The sequence below is a fragment of the Natator depressus genome, chromosome 9 (assembly GCF_965152275.1).
Source record: "Natator depressus isolate rNatDep1 chromosome 9, rNatDep2.hap1, whole genome shotgun sequence".
NCBI lineage: Eukaryota > Metazoa > Chordata > Testudines > Cheloniidae > Natator > Natator depressus.
In genome coordinates this window covers 13,282,647-13,303,151 of record NC_134242.1, presented here as the reverse complement: position 1 = coordinate 13,303,151, position 20,505 = coordinate 13,282,647, and the positions used below count along the sequence as shown (strand labels likewise).

At 39.9% G+C, this 20,505-nt stretch overlaps 1 protein-coding gene across 1 annotated transcript in view; it reads left to right on the top strand.

Moving 5' to 3' along the window:
- The window catches only part of NAALADL2 (N-acetylated alpha-linked acidic dipeptidase like 2), an 891,836-nt gene that overhangs the window by 774,043 nt on the left and 97,288 nt on the right, over positions 1-20,505 (top strand). The gene's annotated exons all lie outside the window — the stretch shown is intronic.

Genomic DNA, 20,505 nt, shown 5'->3' with positions numbered 1-20,505 from the left:
GCTAAGGCCTAAAAAGCAGGCAATAGTATATTGTAATCATATGTGTAATGCTCCATATCTTTGTGCTTCCTAATTTGAATAGTGTCCATCAGCTGCTAGTGCAAATTAATATTTTATCAGTCATCTATGCCTCTATGCATAATCTTCAATTTTCCTTTACCAAGTTGTAATGCCCAAAGAAAAATCTCACTAGAAAGCATCAAAGTCTGAGTGCCATGCCTTTATAACGTTGCCCTTTCTCAGCTGCTTATGTGAGAGAAAATGCATTTTAAATTACAATCATGACTCTTTTAGTGACCAGGTTGGGCTTGATTTGAATGATGCTATGTCTGTCCCTTGGAAGATCCACCCATAATTGGTATTTTAGGACACAGTTAGTATATATGCATTGAAGTCAGAGTAGCTTTATCGTATCAAATTGAGATTTAGAAACTGAGAAAATGTTAAAATCACAGCATTAAGAGATTCATTTGCTGCATAATGATTATCATAAAAGCAATATTTACTTTATTAAGTCAGGATTTATTTATTCTGATCCAGCTATGAAGACGCTGTACAATTGAAAGATATGCACAAAGTAAATGTTAAAACAGTATTATAAAATGCCAAACTGCATGTAAATTACATATGGGTGGCTTGTGAAATACTTGACTCATCATGGGTGCTGTCCACACAGAGGGCCAAAATGGTTGTGGGTAAACTAGGTCATCAAAACCGTCTGTTTCCAGAACAAGTGTGAGTTGTCTACTGGCTTCTAGGTAGCCTGCTGGCACAGTGGTCTTAGTCTAGTTCCTAGCTATTCACAGCATAGGACCACTACCTCATTTGGCATTTCAATATCAGTCTAAAATAAGAGGCCACAGATCCTGGAGATTGAGACAGTCTTTCACCCATAGCAGCAGATGCACACTAGCAAGATCAGTGTGGGAGAAGCTTAAACTGCAACTGCCTATGTTGCACCTGTTCTGTGCATAAAAGGCTTGAATCCTGCGCCCAGTGGAGTCACTGGTAAAGTGCCCATTGGCTGCATTCTCAAAGAGAGGTACCGTGGAACCTTAATGAAATCTAATGTGTGAATTATCTGGTACTAGAATCTATGAAAAGTTTAAAACATAAATACCTGGGGTTATGTTTAAGAGTAAAGGATTAGCTAATTAGGGTTAATTGTCAGCCTATGGTGGCTGATTAGCATAACTAATCTAACCCAATGAATACCCTCAAGGTAAAGTTATTCTTGGGTTCACCAGGTGAAATAAATGGTGAATGAGTGTCTAATTAAGAGGCAAACAGTGTATAATCAGAGCATGCAGGTGCTCTGATGGCTCAGAATAGCTGTCAGATCAGCATATGTTAGAGCAGAGGTCTCAACTCAATTTACCTTCGGGCCAGTGTCAGTCCTCAAATCCTCCCAGCGGGCCAATAATGTTACTGAAGATGGTGCTCAAAAAAGAAAACGTTCATATAGTATTTTTTATTTTGAATTTCTTAGAAATAATAAAATTGTCATACAACTTTATACAATTCTTCACCTGCCAGAGAGTTTTTAGTGTTTGCCAGACACCCGGCAATGCTTCAATTCTGTGAGTTTGTTGATATTTGGCATCGGTGACTGAGCAGTTGAAACCTGTAGGATTGCAGCAAGGTGTGCATCAGATAGTTGTGTTCAGTATTTTGACAGGTTTCAGAGTAGCAGCCGTGTTAGTCTGTATTCGCAAAAAGAAAAGGAGTACGAGTGGCACCTTAGAGACTAACCAATTTATGAAGTGAGCTGTAGCTCAGGAAAGCTTATGCTCAAATAAATTGGTTAGTCTCTAAGGTGTCACTAGTACTCCTTTTCTTTTTTCAGTATTTTGACTTGTTTATATTCATTGTGGAAAAAAGTGACAGTCTCCCTGGCTGACTCTGCCCGGCAACTAATGATGCTGCCTCCATGGTTGACTCTGCCTGGCAACTAATGATGGTCTCTCTGTCCCTCTCCCCCAGCCAATGGGAGCTGTGGGGGGCGGTGCCTACAGCAGAGATTACCGGCAGCGCGTCTGCCTATGTCTCTCCTTTGCAGGCCACAGTGGGGAGGTTCTCTGGCCACAGATGGCCCGCGGGCCGGGACTTTGAGACCCCTGTGTTAGAGACTAGTTGTTTGAAGGCAAATATGGGGTTGTTTGCTGGAAGGCCTGGGATGGGTTAAAAGATTGGGTGCAATGGGAGAAATATATGGGCCGCCTGATGGTAGAAGAAGTGATGTTATAATGGCAAGTTAGCCCTAGTGTAAACAAGCATTGGCCCAAGTTTTCATTATTGGAGCAAGTTGCAGAACAACAGTTAGTGATCTGTCAGCTGGAGCCTTGAGACACTGTTACAGCTGCACATGGAATGTGCCTCACCATAGGCAATATGTGAATTAGTGCAAACAACTTGGACCTCAATCTCTTCGCACACTGGAATAAATCTGGTGATACTCCGTTAACATCAATGGTATATTAACTTGTTTCAATAAGACCCATCCATACAATTCTGCAACTCTCTCACAGTTTCATAATAGCTACATTATGATTATGATTAGCTGAGTTAACAATACTGGCTTTAAAATATTTGTGTGTAACTTTTAATATGACAACATACATTGCTTAGGAACTGCACATTGCTGAGAGCTTTAATGGCAGTGTTTGAGGAAATGCCAATGGGGCCATTCACCAGCACTTGGACGCTCAGCAATGAAATCTTTGCATTGATTCTACTTTGGCAGGGACCAAACTGACAAAAGGCATGCTAGAAATGTCGTAATTGGTTCTATGATGAGTTCTGGCTTCTGAATCACTAGCTCTTGAGAAAGTTATTAGTGATGCTGATAGTGATTCAATGAGGGAGTCGTATAATCTAGAATCCTTATGCCTTTATACCTTAAAAACTGGTGTGTTTCAAATGTCCCTCAATAAATACTTTTTTTCCCTCTTCTGTTTCTGGGAGAAATACCCTTTGTTTCTTCTTGAGTTAAGATGTCTTGGTCGCATTCAGGTTATAGACATACCTTGGAAGAGGCCCTGGAGGTTTTTCGCCTTCCTCTGTAGCATGGGGCATGGGTCACTGGCTGGAGGGTTCTCTGCTCCTTGAAATCTTTAAACTACGATTTCAGGACTTCAATAGCACAGATATAGGTGTGAGATTTTTTGCAGGAGTGGTGGGTGAAATTCTGTGGCCTGCGTTGTGCAGGAGGTCAGACTAGATGGTCATAATGGTCCCTTCTGACCTAAATATCTAAATAACATACAAAAGATACATTACAATCCAACTCTTCTCTTTGAGTGAGGCTACAAATGAACACTTTCCTTGAAATTGAACTGAATGACTGCAAGACTGTGGGTAAATGAAGTTTACTCTTGACCCAGAGACAAGGTGCAGCACAAGAATTGGCAATGCACATAGTGCCCACAAATGCATTTCAGTCCTTCTTTCCTTTTGAGGCCGAAGGAGGCACTCAAGTGTCCGTGCCTATTGAATCGCTGGCTTCTCTGCTGAGAGTGGGAGCAAGGGAGCTAAACTTTATACGAAACTGTACCAGGAATACAACAGTATTGCTATCTCTGACATTTCTTTTGTAAATAATCCACTTCAATCACAAATATCTTATTTGTTACGTACTATATAAATACTGTATTAAATATTTGTGTATGTACCAATTCCTGTTTTCTCTACACTATAGGGTATCTTTGTATTTTTCTTTCTCTCTTACAAAAACAAACAAAACTAACTATGTGAAAATACGTAACTTATATGAGTGTCATATAAGTAGCATTTGTTTTATATATTGAATCGATGGGCGATGAGATACTAAAGCATGTATGAACTAATATGAAAATGGCAATCCTTCCACAATGACAAAGGTCAGGAATGTATGTTTTGAAATGTGAAAATCATGGAATCCCTGTATCGTAGGACACCTTTTACAAGTTTAGCCTTAGTGGCCTTGATTTTTAACTACTTCTGCATGTGTTTGTACATTTCGCTTTGAGTGGTGCACACCATTTCATCCCCCTTCATTCAAATCCTATGGTGCATGATGAAAACCATAACATGGAGTTTACTGGTCTTTCTTATGTTTTTCCATATGCATCGGCTACCCCCACTCAAGAGACGCCCTCTAATATCCTTCTGTCACTGCTTGCACCATCTGACACCAGCTGAACCTCTTCTATTAGTTCATGCAAACAGTTTACAGGTGATCCCATGTGAAAGATAGGTTTCTTTTCTTCCATACTTACAGATGTTAGATCCTATTTGTGCATGGGCTGTAATATTTGAAGGACCATTTTTATAGTTGACATTTGAGATAATATAGATTGACATAAAATAAGCTTCTTATAGCATTTGCAAATAAGTTGTATGCACATTTTTGTTCCAGATGGGACATGAAAGCTATAATGAAAAACAGTATAACAGCTGTACCTTATATGAACTATACAACAGGTGCATTATACTAGGCTATTTTTTCTTAAAGATCAAATGCTGTTTGGAAATGAGTAGAGCAGGAAGGACAAGCACATCACAAACAAGAAATGTAAAAGTTAAAAAAAAGGAAGGGAACTATTCCCTCCTCCAGCTTGAATACTGGCAGTCACTGCAGAGGTTAAGTAACAGCTACCACTGAAAAGAGCATCAGTGTTGACGTGGCCCGTGTATTGCTGAGAGCTGGGACGTGGGGGGCGGAGGAGCCTTTGAGCCTGCCACTGGCTGCAGCAACGTCCTGTATATTTGTTTGTTTTTGTTTTTTCTTAAACAGCCTTTTAAAATGGTCTTAAAACAATGTTTGCATTCACTGCTAAAACAGAGAGAGAAGAGGGGCCAATAGGAAAAAGAAACAAATGGGTAACAGGTGCCATTGCATTTGTATTTAAATGAGGCACTAGCTGGTTATGTTACAACAGAGACAGAAGATAAATTGAGCTAGAAAATAAGATATTTCAATCTGTACTAAGTAGCAGCTGCCTTTAATGTTTTCTCAGACAGTAAAATAAAATAATCTAAAAATAAAATAGAATAGAATTTTTCAACGACTATATTGTATTATGACGTCATATGTACTGATGATACTAACATCATGAAATATTGTAAAACATGAATATAAATTTTTTTAAAAACTGAAGCAATTCTGAATTTTTTTTTCTAAATTGTTTTCATTTCAGAAAAACATGTTTTTCTGGGAAATTTATTCAGAATTGTTATAATTTAATGAAAAAATCCAGATTAGGCGAAATGGCTTTTTTCCAACTCTTTTGAGTATTTAGCTTGTAGGGAAGCATAAGATTAGAGGACTAAGTACGACTGTAGGCTGTTTGTGTTTTACTCCAACTACTAAAAAAAAATATTTTTGTTTGAAGAAGCCTGTTGGCCAATATCGCTGGTCACAAGTCCTCAAAGAGAAGAAATGCAAGTGCCTGACACTCAGCTGGTACTGCAGCGGGATAAGCGGTTGGTATACTTAGGGTATGTACCAGTCTAAGGGTGGAAGAATCGTGAGATGGCAACCAGAGACAGGTAAGAGCAGGAGGCCCAGACTTGAGATGGGCGCACTTACTCCAGGAAGGTGTAGCTAGCCCCTTAGCTATTATAGGCATGTTCAACAGAGCCAGAGTGTGTAGCCTCAGAGTTACTAAGAGATGGTATTTAACTGGACAAACATGGCTGCTTACTATCATTCTTTCTCCTTGTATTTGAAAGAACACCAACACCATGACATTTGTGTATATATAGGAGAAACGCCACTGTTTTAATAAGTGCCGTGCATGTGTACTTTGGATGATTGTACGTTTACAGTTTGAAAAAACCCACTGGTGTTTCACTATAGGAGTTTCTTCATTTTATAATCTGGGTCTTGCAGCATTGCCATTAGACTACCCAGTGTTATGTCCCCGATCTATCACATAATTTCATTCTTACATTGCTGATTGTTCTTTTGTATTTTCTTCCATAAATCTGTAATGGTCACTCACTGAATGCAGTCAGACTTGCATAGAAACTTGCAATCCTGAGATTCAAAAGCACAACGTATTCTGCAGCTGTTCATTCAGGAAGAATAGCGGGGGGACCATTTTGGTATTAAAGATAGCTGGAAGGAAAGGGAGAAAAAATCATGTGGTGTGATTTGTTTAATCAAATTTTGAAATTTCTAAATTTTAAACTTTCTACATATGAAATTCCATCCATCCTGAAACTGAAGACATTTTCAGTGCATCCGATATAGTTGGTTGAAAACTTGGGGGGGAGGGTAGAGGGGAGGGAAGGAACGTGCAAAAACTTGTCCAGGATTTATCCCAGGGTGTTTGTTTTTGTTTTGTTTTTTTTCCCCCTCCCGCTTTCCTTCTTTACCTGAGTACTGTGGCAGTTGTGATGTTGAAACTATGAGGAAAAAGATCAGGGAACAAAAACTTTAGTATTTTTCCCCCTTAGGTTACATGCATTTTTTCTTCTTTAATTACTGTAGAAGCAACTGAAAGGTTGAACAGTACGGGTGTAGGAGTAGAACAATACAACTCAAACAAACACTGTTTCCAGCCATCGTCCTGGTTTAAAAACAAAGCAGTGGTTCATTACAGTCAACCAGCTGGACAGCTATTCACCATTTTCCAAACTCCTGCTCCTGCTTGACTTTCAGTCAAGCCTCTTAACTTTTCTAGGACTCTCTTGTACTTTGGCAGGGGTGGTTTCTGCTTAGTACCTGGCCTCAGATTCTTCACTTCTAACTAAGAGCGTGTCTACACTGCCCTGCTGTTCAGACTACGGGGCTGTGAAGCAAAGTGCAGCGCTATAACTCCCCTATGTAAATGCTGCAGCGGGAACTAAAAGGCTCCTAGTTTGCATTAATGTAATCATTATCAAACAGGATTACCTTAATGTGAACTAAGAACCTTTTAGTTCGCCCCTGCAGTGTCCACACGGGGGAATTATAGTCTAGCAATTTGCTGCATCCTTCTGTAGTGTAAACTGTGGAAAGTGTAGACATAGCCTGAATCTCAATTTTAGTAGTGGAAACACTTTCCCAAGATGTTAATTCTGTTTGCCAGACAATCTCATCCTTAGTTAAGGCACCAGCCTTTTCCTTGATTTACAAGCATCCCTTACGCTGAGTCTATGCTGCCCATCACTAGTAGTTTACAATTTAGTCTCGTGAAGCTCAGAATATGCACTGTAGAATTATGCTCTGCAGTGACAATCTGGATCAGCTGGTGCAAAGACAGAACTTGTTTTTCTGCAAAGACGCGTAGTCATGTTTCATTGGAATAGCTGAAGTTAGCACATATTCTCTCAAGTGTACAGGTGAGGTAGTTTATTTTCCAGCCCATCTTTCCTCCATGAAAGAGGGCATAATCCAGTTCAAGCAGTGGGTAAATAAGATGCTCTGCACAAAGCTCCATTCTGGAAATGTATACTTTGTTGCTGACAATTGCTATGGAATAATGGAAACCATGAGGCAGACCTGGCAACGTGAACCAGTACTGAATCTTCACCTCATCTAGCATTCTGTCTGAACTGTGATGAACAGGGCAATAACAGCATTCAAAAGGAAAAATCATGTCTAGGGTTTTTTTCAATGCCACATGTAGAAGGAGGCCCCTTTTTCTAGTAAAGAAAATAAGAGCTCTGACACACAATCAAGCTGCCTTTGATCAGATACTATATACTACACTACTGTATTCTCTAACTTACTTCTCCTAGGATTAGAATTTTTTGGGAGCCCACATGTTCTTTAGTAATAAAAGCCAATTTCTTCAAGGAATTCTGCACCTTATATTTGAATTCTAATAGCTGAGGGGTGTGGGGGGGGGATTAAAAGTAATAAAAATCGGTTAAAGTTGCAGTGTTGTCGATCAAGATATTTATTTTGGACCTGATTTCTGGCCTGTTCCATTTCCTTTGCATTGCTCACATGGTGCCACTCCACTATGTCACCCTTTCATGCAGCCCTGGCTGGAGCTGGAATGGCCAGAATACACAGTGCTCCAACGCAGTCTCTTGGGCACTGTTACCAGCTGGTGGATTTAGAGTGCTCAATTCTGCCAGAGCCGTGATCATCATAAAACTCTGCAGATAAACAGGGAGTTGTGGCCAGCTCCCCGTTGAAGCTGGCTGCATCAGAGTATCTGGGCCATTGTAGACTGCACCCAGTTTTATGTGGGCATAGCTCATGGTTCACATATATACACTTCTAACCATTCCATTCTTTGGGTGCCAGAAAAGTATTAATTCCTGATCCCCTAAAGTCAAGATCAAGGCACAGCACACTCATGATGTTCCAAGTCCCAGCTTTTTAAGAGTTACTTCCATTCTCTCTACAGTGTTCAGGCAAATACAGTCCTAAAACAAAATTCCCATTGACTTCAATGAGAGATCTTTTCAACTAAGGTTCACAGGAATTCAGGCCATTGTCTTTTGTCTAGAATCTTACAGATCCTGAATCCCCCAGTTCCTCTTAGGCCCAAACCTGGCTTGTTTTACTCTGAGGGTGCATCTGTTAATGAACAAATTTTATCTGGCCTCTTTAAGACACAACAAGCAACATATTTTTGATAAGTCACTTTTTAAAGAAGAACTGCAATTTAAGCAAAAAACATCAGGATATACAGCAACTCAGCTAATTCGAACTAAGCACAATATAATCATTATGTAAACATAAGGGGTGCCTGGGGTATAGAAGGAGAAGTAGTTCCCTGAAAGATAGGAGAGCTGCACTCTTTGAGTGGTTCTTTCATTGGTCCTCACTTCACACCCATCTCTCACCTGTGGCTCCAAATAGCTGCTAATATGCCGCAGTGCTGATGGCAGTGGCCCACACCACAGGTTATTGCTTTGACTGACAGGTTAAACCAGGTAGAGGGTAGTCATGAGGGGAAATTCCTATCCCCAGCATATTAAATCTCCTTTGGCAGACCAGGCAGAGGAGACATGTTGGTCCAATGGCTGGAAAGGCAATGCAACAATGCACTGTGGAATATGTAAAGCCTGACAAGGCACAAAAGACATCAATGGCTGCAGCTAATGAAGTTCCCAGTTATTGTGACTTGTGGGGCTGTAGGTCTTTCACTTCAGCAGCTGAGAGACTGAGACTGCCCCTGTGCATTTGTCTTCATGCATGAGGTTTTTTATGTGATGACATTCATGCATTGTTAAGAAAGAGAGAACCCTGTGGCGACAGGGGAATGTTGAAGTGTCAGGTGTAGATGAATGCTGGGAATCATAACCACAAACCTGCATGCAGGTCTGGGATTCTGGTCATCAGCCTTGAATCCTGGGCATCAAGGATGTTCTACAACATCTCAGGTGACTGAGCAACCCTTTCGCGGGACAGCACTGCTCCCCCTACTCAGGGAAGGGTCTGGAAAAGCCCTTAAACATTGCCTGCCCAAGATTAATCTGCCCAGTTCTCCGTGACTGGTGGATCATCCACACGGGGGATTTGGTACAATTACAGCTATCTGTCACCAGCCACTAGTATAACTGCAAACCCTTAATGTATAAATAAGCAAAGTGTCTTTTTGTAATGGCGAAGCTTACTCCTGCTTGAAAAGAGGATATACTGACCAGGGGAATATCCTGGTTTATGGTGGCTTACCTTGTCTTTTAGGGATTGTAATGGTGCAGCTACACCACTAGCTGGCCACTGATAGCTGTAATGGAGGCAGTCCCTCCTGACATCTGTCTCTTTCTGCTGAACATTGTGACTCATTGTTGCAATACAAAGAAGCCACTAGTATATTTGCCTGAAAGAGCCAATGTTATCACGGACTCTAAAGGTGTCTTTTGTTTGTTGTGGGTTTTTTGGCCACAAAATGCCACCGTACTGAATGATGAAAATATTTTGCGTCTACTATTTCTGTTCATTGTACTTTTGCATATGTGAGCGCGATTGATGCCCATCCCCAATTAGTTTCCATAGAGCCGCTGGCTGTTATTTCAAATGCAATATAGTTGGACTTCCACACACATTTTGAAAAGACACTACCGCCCAAATCCTTGCCCATGTAACCTGAAATCCAATAATTGAAAGAACAACCTGACACTAGCTGTCCTAACCGGAAGGATTGAAGAACATGCCTGGAGTTATTCAAGTCCTCCCCACATTTCCAGTTGTCTCATTCTGTACCAGTTGTACATGTTCTATTATTGAATCAAACTTCATAAAGGTAGCATTGCAATGACCCATTCTTCAATGTCAGAACTGCTAAGCGCACACATTATTGGCTATCAAGGTAATTCAGTTGCCAAAAACTCTATCCTCATTGTTGGCATGTGCTTATTAAGATAGGTGTTTACACAAAGAAAATAACTTTAAGAAAAAACAGAAAACCCCCCAGATATTTCAGAATTTTTTGTGTTGCTTTAATGATGTTTTTCCTAATCCATTGGCTGCTCAAAAACTGTATTAACTTGCTGTTCTCTTTCTTTCCTAAGAGAGATCACTGATGCTTTCAATCCGCACTGTGGAATTATTATATTAATTTTCTATTGAGGTAGCATATCAAAGTCCTAATTAGGGATCAGCCCTCCCCGCACCCCCCCCCCCAACCTAGACAGTATACAAACAATTCCAGCAAAGACAGTCCATTTCTTAGACTTCTTCTTATGGTTAGTAGAACACTCTCCTTACAACTGAGTTTCTCTTAAAAACATTGTATGTGGAGATGATACAGTACTCTAGTGCCTTCATCATGGGATTTTATTGAAAGATACTTTATTTGACCAGTTGAGCTGTTACCAATCTCTTTACTGGCACAGAGATTACATTAATATCTCTGTCCTGAAAGTTTTTCAGTTTTCTAATGAAACATGTTAAAACACTTATGTTTCAGGGGCTTGATCCTGTAATATTCAACTCAGTGGAGGTTTTCACATTGACTTGAATGGGAGCAGGATCCAACCCCAGATGAGTACCATGAATTCCAGATCTAACAGCTCTTATCTGTTAAATACTGTATTATTGGCCTCAATCCTAGCATGGAATTTCCATTCACGTAAATAGTAATATAATGCCTGGATCAAGGACAACGCATTGTCCCTAAGTGATGAAAGATGTCAGTGAAAGGGTCATGTTCATTTTGAAATGCCAACCAGTGTAGCAATTACCATGAAATCCTAAAGTACCATTCTAGTCTCTTCTTCCACCTTCCCTCAATAGTATGTGAATTGGAATTCAGAGAAGGGACTATGTTTAATGCATTGTTACAGACCTGTAGAAACCTGTGCAATTCAGAGTGCTTTAAACTTTGCAGAATGTGAGTATAAATGTCATTTATGATGTCTGGAATATGTCACAATCTGAAGCAATGTGAATAATAATTCCAGTTAATGATTCAAACTGTTAAGATGAGTGGTTAGTTTTCATAGCAGTAGTTCAAAAGATCACAATGAATTGCAGCCATATGTAAAACTACCCTCTCATTAGCATCAAGAAATAGGTGAAGAATCAAATTAAAATTCTGGTATTCTGTTTTCTATTTCAATATCTTAGGTTCTTCACAGTAAAAAAATGGTGCAGTTTTAAGTTTACTGTCCCCTCTTGCTGTTAAGTTTCAGTTCAGTTATTATTTTTGTATTATGCAAATTTCTTCTTTTCCCAGAGAGTAAAATAATTCCTACAATATCACTGTATATTTTTTCCCAACAAACAGAGAATACAGTACAGGGGAAGGACCCTCCTCCACTGTATTCTCTGTTTGTTGGGAAAGAATATACAGTGATATTGTAGAAATTGCCTCTGCTTGTTGAAAGAAAATGTGTAACACTGACAGACCCTGGTCATTAGTTGGTGGGATTGAACCTGGGACCTCTGGAGCTAAATGCATGAGCCTCTCTCTACTGCATGAGCTAAAAGCCACATGGCTCTTCACTAAGGCTGTAGCAAACTCGTTAATCGCTATGTGGATGGGATGGAGCACCACCCCCAGGAGGTGTTTGGGTTACAAATGCACCAGCCACTTTTGGAAAATCACTGAAATGTTCCACAACCAGAGATGGTTTCCCATTCATTCCTAATGTTTTCTTACTGTGCTTTAGGGTTTAAATACCTTGGGACTTTTCTTCTACATCAGTGTCTCATAACTCCATACACTTTAGCACACATGTGCAGAATGAATTTGACACATCACCTCCATATTGGTGCACATAGCAAAATTCATGTGGTTGGGTGGAGATGAGGAGTTCGGAGTGTAGGAGGGGGCTCAGAGCTGGGACAGGGGATGAGGGGTTTGGGGTTCAGGCTGCCCCGGAACTATGGCAGGGAGAGAGGACTCCCCCCAATTCTCTCTCCTGATAGCAGCACCTGGGCTGGACGCGGGAGAGGCGCCTAGGTTTGCCAGCCCTCCCGTTTTTGCCGGGAGTGTCCTGGAATCAGGCTCTATCTCCCGGAGGCTACTGATGCCAATCTGGGAGATGTTAGTCCGCTTAAAGCCTGGCGGAATCAAAACATTCACCTTTCAGACATAGATTTACTCTTTTCTATGTGTGCAATATTCACCATCTAGCAAAATTCCACTGGGAATCACAGTGATTACATTTCATAAGCAGTGTGTAACATGGTGGCAGATTTCTGGATCCAGTTTGGGGATACAGGGCTTTTGTGTGCCGTCAACCTGATGTGAGGGAGATGTGTTTTTGCTGAGCCACGCTAAGGTTAGATTAGGCATATCTAATTATCTCCAATCTAGTACTATGAGATAGGTTCGATTGTCTCTCACATAAGTCACCAGGGACAGTGAGGTCCTGCAGTGAAGACCCTACAAACTGTCAAGCTGATCAGAGGTCTATGTTCTGTGCACGTGAATTACCAGTAAGGCCAGATTCAAGGAAAGAGGTAAAGTTTGGATTTTATAGCCTGGTCTACACTACATTGTTTTGCTGGAATAGCTATGTCAGCCAGAAGTGTTTGTTGCTGGTGAAAACACAAATGTGAACACAGTTATACCAACAAAAGAGTCCTTCTACCAGTTTAAAGTTTGTCATTCTGGGGAGGTGATTTAGCTATGCCAACAAAATAACTGCTTTTGTTGTTGTAAGCTGCATATCCACTAGGGGGCTTAGCCAGCATAGGTATACCCATATAGCTAAGTCAACAAAGTACTGGTAATATAGACAAACCCATAGTATCTACAGTCTGTTCAGAGAGGGTGGACTTTGCTTGGTCATGTGGTATTCTAGCATATCGAGCGGCTTTGCCTACAGCCAAAGGAAGTCAGAGTTTTCCTATGATTGTTTTATAAATGCTTTGGGGGAAAGTTCTATTCTCTGATGGAATAAAGCAAGTTGCAGCTCCAATGGGAAGGATATGGTGCTATTGTATATCAAGAATCAGAACACTTTTTAATCTGTAATTTACTATCAAATTGAAAAAAAAAAAGCTACCCTGACGTCAAACAGAAATGTATGAGGTCAAAGTAATATTGGTGTCCTGGACAAAATGGCAATGTGTGAGTAACTATATTCTGCCTATCTTGATTGTCCCTGCAGTTTCATTTGAAATTGGTGTCCATTGTGTCCTCAGTTGTAGGGTGGTTTGGGTGTGTACAGTTAGGTAGTTGTCAAAATCCTCCTGCATTGGAGCCATGTTGCTAGGGCATCTTGCACTGGCTGCAGCTTTCAGGAATGGTCCATGGTGCAGAGAGGGGACACGAAAAACATTTGTAAAATAAATATTTGGGTGTGAATAGGGGGCATGTTCATTTTACCCTTATTCCCACTCACCTTTCCATGGAGGCCTGAACCATGAGGGCTACTGTATGGGGCTCAGCCAGGGGGGGAATGGCACTGTGTGAGTGGTTGACTCTCTACTCCGTGCAGCAGAGGTGACATCCATTTCCAGAGAGTCCTCTCTTAGTTAAGTGCTGTGATTCACCAAAGTACTTAACCGTGTGCTTAAGCCAATCCCTATTCAACAAAACACTTCTGGACAGATATTTGACAGAGCTCTGCATTTCTGAGTGTGTTTTGGGTACTGCTCACACTTTTTCAAACCTGGGCCTGAGTTTTTGTGGGTTTTTTTAAATGTGGCCCTAGGGCATGTGCTTAAGTGCTTTGCTGAATTGGGGCCTAAGAGCTGGAGAGAACAATTTCCCCAACAGTTTTTTAATTTCTTTTCCTGCTTTCTCAACTTTTCTCCCTGTTTCAGAGAATGGCAAAAGTAGGAGACAATTAGCTACTTGCTCTTTCTTCTTTTATAAAGCAGTATTTGCTTAATGTTTTTGGAATGTATCAATTTCATTTTAGTTGGGAACCTGCGCTGGTAATTTTCATAGACAGCAGTGACATCTGTTGATAGAAACATGACTGATAAACTCATTTTAGTTATTGGTGAAGCTGGGCACAAGTGTCTTTGGTTCAGCAGATGGATATGTTTCATGTTTTATTTTTCCCTTTCCTCTTTGTTAGAATATTTCCCATATACTTGAGCTGAGTAGTTTACACTTAAAACAGATAATACTCAAAATGTTGTTCTGTGATGTGGTTTCTGCCATACAGGGAATTAATATTTACATTTACACCGTGGTGAAAGCTTATACTTTTTGTTTTGTTTTTCTGATGAGAATTCATTGCATCATTTAATGCAGGTTGGTAAAAAGGGTGATCTATGAATAACCCCTAATTTTCAAAAAACAAACTGGCTCATAGGAAGAATTTTAAATATACTGAATTTGCTTTTGTAATATACAAATGAATTCACTTTTGAAAATATAACCAGACAGCACATTTCTTTTCAACAGCTGTTCAAACTCAATCCAACTAATTGGCAAGCAGCATTCATTCTCTATATCCTGACTGTCAAGGCAGCTTTATTTTGTGCACATATTTTTTTTATTCTTACCTACAATAAGATATCATTGCTATTTCATAATCAGAGGTCATGTATTAGAATGCTGATTTATAGCTGATTATAAAAAGACATACAAACAATGTTACAGATAAAGACCAAGATTTTCACAAATGGTGCCTTAAAATTAAGCACCTAAATAAGTGACCTGATTTTCAGAGATGCTGAGCTCTAAGCAGCTGTTGAGATCAATGGAATTACTCCAGACTTGTAACAGAGTACAGAATTTGGCCCTATGAAACTTTTAATGAAAGATGTAAAGTTCTCAATGATTTCTTGAAGAGGAAGGGGTCATAATCATTGTCCTCACTTTTGTTTGTTGAAATTCTTAATAAAAATGACTGAAATTATTGTTGGCATAAACGTCCACTGATTATTAGATTGGCTGATAGTTGTGAAGATTTGGAAAAAAGTCCAGGTTCATTGAACCATGACATTCAGAAAAAAAAATTTGCCTTACAGAAAGAGGACCAGTAATTGTAGAGTTAAATTCTGTTTCATGCCAGTGCCCTCAAGATGTGCTCTTGACGTCACTACCTCCAGTAACTACAGAATTTATATTGTGCAGAAGGTAAAGGGAAGTTGCAATATTCAAATCTGTTGTCATATGCTATGACCTAAACTTCTCTCAAAGTAATGTTCACCATTACTTCATCAGATCTCTCAAGTCTCCGAGTCCGTATGGCAAATGGCTACAAATAATCCAACAGTAATTTCTTCTTGGCAGTGGGTGTAATGTGACTTATCAAGGTGCACAGGCTTATTCTCAAAAAGAATGAAGCACTGACTTGAACACGTAACCTAGAAAGCCAAAATGTTTTTAATTATAGTCACTTCCAATATCACCAAAGGAATGACAGTTTTGCTGGATCTTGAAGATGTGGCTCGCTTTAAAACTCTTGTTTTAAATTTTGTGATTCTCTGTACATTTTGCCTCATCAGAATTAATGTAAGATTTTTGTGAGTTATCCTTCACTAATTTCTTATGACACTGAAAAATTTTCTCCTTTCACTTTGATGGCCCCCGTAACTTATGCTTTCATTACCTGGCTAATACAACTGACAAGTGTGTATATGAAAACTGACACAACTCATCAATATATATTGTAGTCTAGGAGAGTAATGTACCCAAAGATCATAACCTGGCCAGCCATTAATCTCACACCTGCCTGGACAGACAGAACAGCATGGCTTATCCATCAAAATTCATGATAAAAGCTCAGGGAAATTTTGAAACGTACAGTAAGAAAATGAGAGTGGTGTAATTGAGATAGGATGAAAGGTGACATGCAGTAAAGCTGATATAAGTCAGCCTTTCTCAGGTTGAATGTTTGTCTCTAACTTTAGATTAGACATGGTGCAAATCTTATAAACTCATATCCCAATAGATTAGGAAATGTTTCACAGGTTGAGTTGATTTTTTTTTATACTTTATAGTGGAGATGACACCCTACCACATCATCGAGCCCCCTTTTTCCATCAAAAAAGTTGTTGCATCTACCCATCATTTATAATGGGCCAATCTCAAAAGTTTAAATTCGTTTTGGAAAACCATCCCACACTGCTAATGCTTATCCCAACCATGCAACTCTGGAAAAAATAATTGGACTGGGCATCTGTCACCGACTCCGGGTGTGGTCCTTTGGAAGGTCTCCGCTGCCCTTGCTGGGAACCCCTTAGTTTGCTCCTGGTCAAGGTGTTTCTTTGACTCTGAACTCTGACTGAATCTGGAAGCCAGGACCGGCTCTAGGCACCAGCTAAGGAAGCTGGTGCCCGGGGTAGCAAATCGGAAGTGGCAAAAAAGGTAGAGCCGGCCCTGCTGGAAGCATACCTCAGTCTCTAGCTGTGCTCGGAAAGGCAGCCTGGAGCTGGGATGTTGCCCCTTTGCTGTCCCAGGCCTTTTTGCCTCCCCCTCCCTCTCTCCTCTCTCTCCTTTATAGTAGGTCTTGTTTCCTCTGTTGGGCGCAGCTGTGAATACTTGCCTTTAGCGTTGGCAGCTGCGTGTGGGTGTGGTCAAGCTGCTTGCCTTCCCCTCCTGCCTAAGCTCAGTATGGGGTTTGTAGGCACCATTACAGCATCTCAAGGAAACAGGCTTTCCTAATTGATTATCAGCCCTTTTGCTTCCAAAACAGAACAGAGTAAAGCATTTTGACTGGTATTTCACCACGTACTCTTCCTAGTACTTGAGAGACACTGGAAATAAAGGATCACCTACGTAAATATTTCAGAAACTCAAAAGAAAAAAAAATTCTTCTCATGTTCACTTCTGACAATGGGCAGTATTAGGACAGGTGAGAGGGATTCTTATTTTACCTGAAATTTTTTCCTTGTCCTTCCATGTGATCGCACATGATTATCTCTACACCATCAATACTACACTGTCTGTATTACTCTCCTTAACAGTGAGGAATTATACTATTATTTCAGTGACAAAAGTAAAATGATTTTCATAAATTTATCAAAAGCATTTGATTAGTTAAAATCATACTTTTATTGGCCAAGCTAAAGGGGCAACCACTGTAAACAGTTGCAGCCCCAATGGCCCCTCAGAGAAGTAAGAAGCTTCAGAAAAGGTTATGATATTTCATGTCTTTGAAGTAAGGTATTATGGGAACCATTGTTTTAGGCAAGAGAACGTTTTCAAATTATTATTATTTATTGTTTGTGTTACAGTAGTGCCTAGAGGTCACATTCAGGGATAGAGGCCAGGTTGTGCTTAGTATAATTCAAACGTGTATTAACAAACTAAATCTGGTTGTAACTGCCAATTCTTTTTCATGGAAAATTCGGGGGAATATTTTTTAACTTCCTGTGAAATTTCTGGTTTTTCTAAATCATAAACATCATTGGGGGGGGGGGAATCAAGTTGGAAAAAAACATTGAAAAAATGGAAAATTTCTACCAAAATAATTTTTCCAAGAAAATGTTTTGATAAAAAAGTTATTTTTATAATAATAAGAATAAAGTGTTAATGAAAAAAAATCAACCGGATATAAAAAAAGAGACTTCCTGCTCCAAAGTATTTATCATCTTACAAAATACTGCCAGTCTCTGGGCACATTTAAAGCTTTTCAAAGCATCCAATGGAACAAAAGCAACCAGATTTCAGTGATTTCAGCTCACGTTGAAATTATCATTACTGTACCTGGAGGTAGAGTTTCTAATAAGTCTTTTTAAAAATTCATGTTAAGTAATGAAAATGAGTAAAAAGAAAGTGACAAAATACCATAAGCATTGTTTTCTCTTCAAGTTGTTACCGTGGGTGTATGGTTCTGGGTAATCTGATTTAAATAACAAGACTTGATGTTGCATCTGTTTAGTCACATCTGTACAAGTGTCTAACCTTTATTAGTCGCTCACATTTCCCTCTGTGTTAAAATTCATTGCTAGGGACCCATTTCAGACCAAATGGATGTGGCATAAACATATAGGCCTGATTCTGATTTCACTTACACTAATCTGACTGTACTCACTTCGGTGGAGTTATTCAGTTTACACTGGTGTAAGTTTGTTCAGAATCAAGCCTTACATGTTTTCATAAAGTGTGCATATAAAGAAAAAATTGGACAGATTTACAGCAGCTCACAAACCAGACTTTGACTTTGGGCCCATAAGCACAGATGCACACTCTTATTTGCAGGTGCAAAATCAGAGGCAGCAGTTGCTGCAAATGTGATTCATTGTGACTCAGAATAAAAACTGCCTTTTTTCCTGCTTTATAAATACTGCATTTAATTCCATTTTGGGAACTGTATAATAAGCCATATTCTGCTCCTCTACAAAGAGCACACATCCAGTATGATGCCAGATTTACGTTGCCGTAGCTGAGATAAATATAGCTCAAAAACTGAAAAAGATTTTGAAGACTAAGAACCAAATACTTCTTTCAGTTTCACTACTGTAAATTGATGTAGCTCGGTTGAATAAGTGCTCTCCTATGCAAGTGCTAAGTATTATTATGAAAAGGTAAATCAGCTACATCAGCATAATAGGAGACAAAATCCTCTCTTGACTTCTTTATTTTCAGTTAAATAATGAGTACCGCTCTTTTGTCTCTGCAGTACTATTTTGCAGAACATTGTATGACCTCTGATTTTTAGATTATGTACTATGACAAAGAGAGGAATTGGCAGCCTGGTTTTTGAGCAGAGTCTTTACATTGCAAAATATCCTAAAAGCATATTTTATGTAGCTATCTGAGAGAGACCTGTATTTATTTTAGTAAGTATTGTACTCAGCTATAAATCTTGGGGGGTTTATTATGAGATTTCATTTGCGGTGTTATTTGTGTGATAGCCTGAAGAATACTATTATAACGTCTTTATGTTTCCAGTTTTACTTTTGTTATTCCTTTAGCAATTTAAATATTTCACATATCTAGAGCAGTGTAAAAGAACCAGGTGTCCCGCGATCAAGATGAAAATGCACAGAGATATAAATTCTCAGAATTTCTATGGTTTCAGGTGTGACATTTGTTTCTTGCTTCAGTGACCACAAGACCAGCAGCTCTTAAAATTCATTCAGAGCAAACACCCATGGGTGCACAGAAAAAAGTATATTTGCAAGTGATTTGTGCTAGTCTTGGTTATGTTTGTTTGTTTTCACACCAATATTTTAATAGGTTTTCTGTTGGTTCTGTTGGATTACTGTCAACTATAGGAATAATAGATTGCTCTGGAACAGATCTTTCAGAAGTATCACTGACAGTAATGTCAGGAAGATTTGTCCACATGCTGCAGTCATTAACTTCCCGTTTGACACACAACCACTGTAGTATTGGCAGAGTTCCTTGACTGAGATTGCTTACAGCAAGAGGCCAAGAAGATTGACTGATGGTAATGAGGGATGGTCAGACTGATGTACCTTACTACGGAAACTCCAGCAGATTCTGTGCCTTATGGTGTCTGGTAACAGCTGAGCTATTTTTAAATGTTAAAAGTGAAGTACAGAGCAAAAGTGAAAAACTGAGTTAAGCTCATACTTGCTCACTGAACATCTCTGCTAAACAGGGCTGGCCTTACCATGAGGTGAACTGAGGCGGCCACCTCAGGTGCCAGACTGTGGGGGGGGGGGCACCTCTAGGACCCAGAGTGTAGAAAATTGTGTCTGCTGCTGGTGCATTTGTATTCTCTCTGCTCTAGATGCATAGAGATGGTGGAGTGAGAGCAGTACCATGAGAGGAGTAGAACAGGAAGAAGGCATAATTGAGACTTTTCAAAGTTTTGGCCCAAGCGAGGGGGTATGGGGGCGTCATTTGAGCTCCCCGCCTCAGGTGCCAAAATGATGTGGGCAGGCCCCGCTGCTAAAGTGGCTGTGGGGCACACTCGGCATAGAAATATATTTTAACTTCTCTCAGTACTTCCTAGTTCACTGACAGTATCGCAGAATGTGACAAATTCTGTACCAGAAGTCTCATTGCCACTGATGGATTTGTGATATCAAATAGTGATGCATTCTGGGATATTTCAGTGGACAGGAAGACACCAAGACGGTCTCCACAGAGTTTACCCCACCAGTGTTCATCTTCTGGAGACGCTTGATCCCTGTGTAGGGAAGATTGAGAACACTATTATTTTTCTTGCACTTTTGGCACATGTGGGGAAAGTAAATGTCATCTTTTTCACTCCTTTGTGGCCATGGACAGGAAAGACTTCCAG